Below are 216 nucleotides of genomic sequence, written 5' to 3'. Positions count from 1 at the left end.
AATTTATCATACTTCCATTTCCGAACGCAAAGACTAAGGAGGCGGACGGCTAAATCGTTTATATATATATATATATATTATATATATATATATATATATATATATATATATATATATACATACATACTACACACATATTGTATATATATATATATATATATATATATATATATATATAATATATATATATATATAGTATATAAATAATATATATTA

The sequence above is a fragment of the Acipenser ruthenus genome, chromosome 19 (genome assembly GCF_902713425.1).
Source record: "Acipenser ruthenus chromosome 19, fAciRut3.2 maternal haplotype, whole genome shotgun sequence".
In the NCBI taxonomy this organism is placed as follows: domain Eukaryota; kingdom Metazoa; phylum Chordata; class Actinopteri; order Acipenseriformes; family Acipenseridae; genus Acipenser; species Acipenser ruthenus.
Note: the sequence above shows the minus strand (reverse complement) of the source record.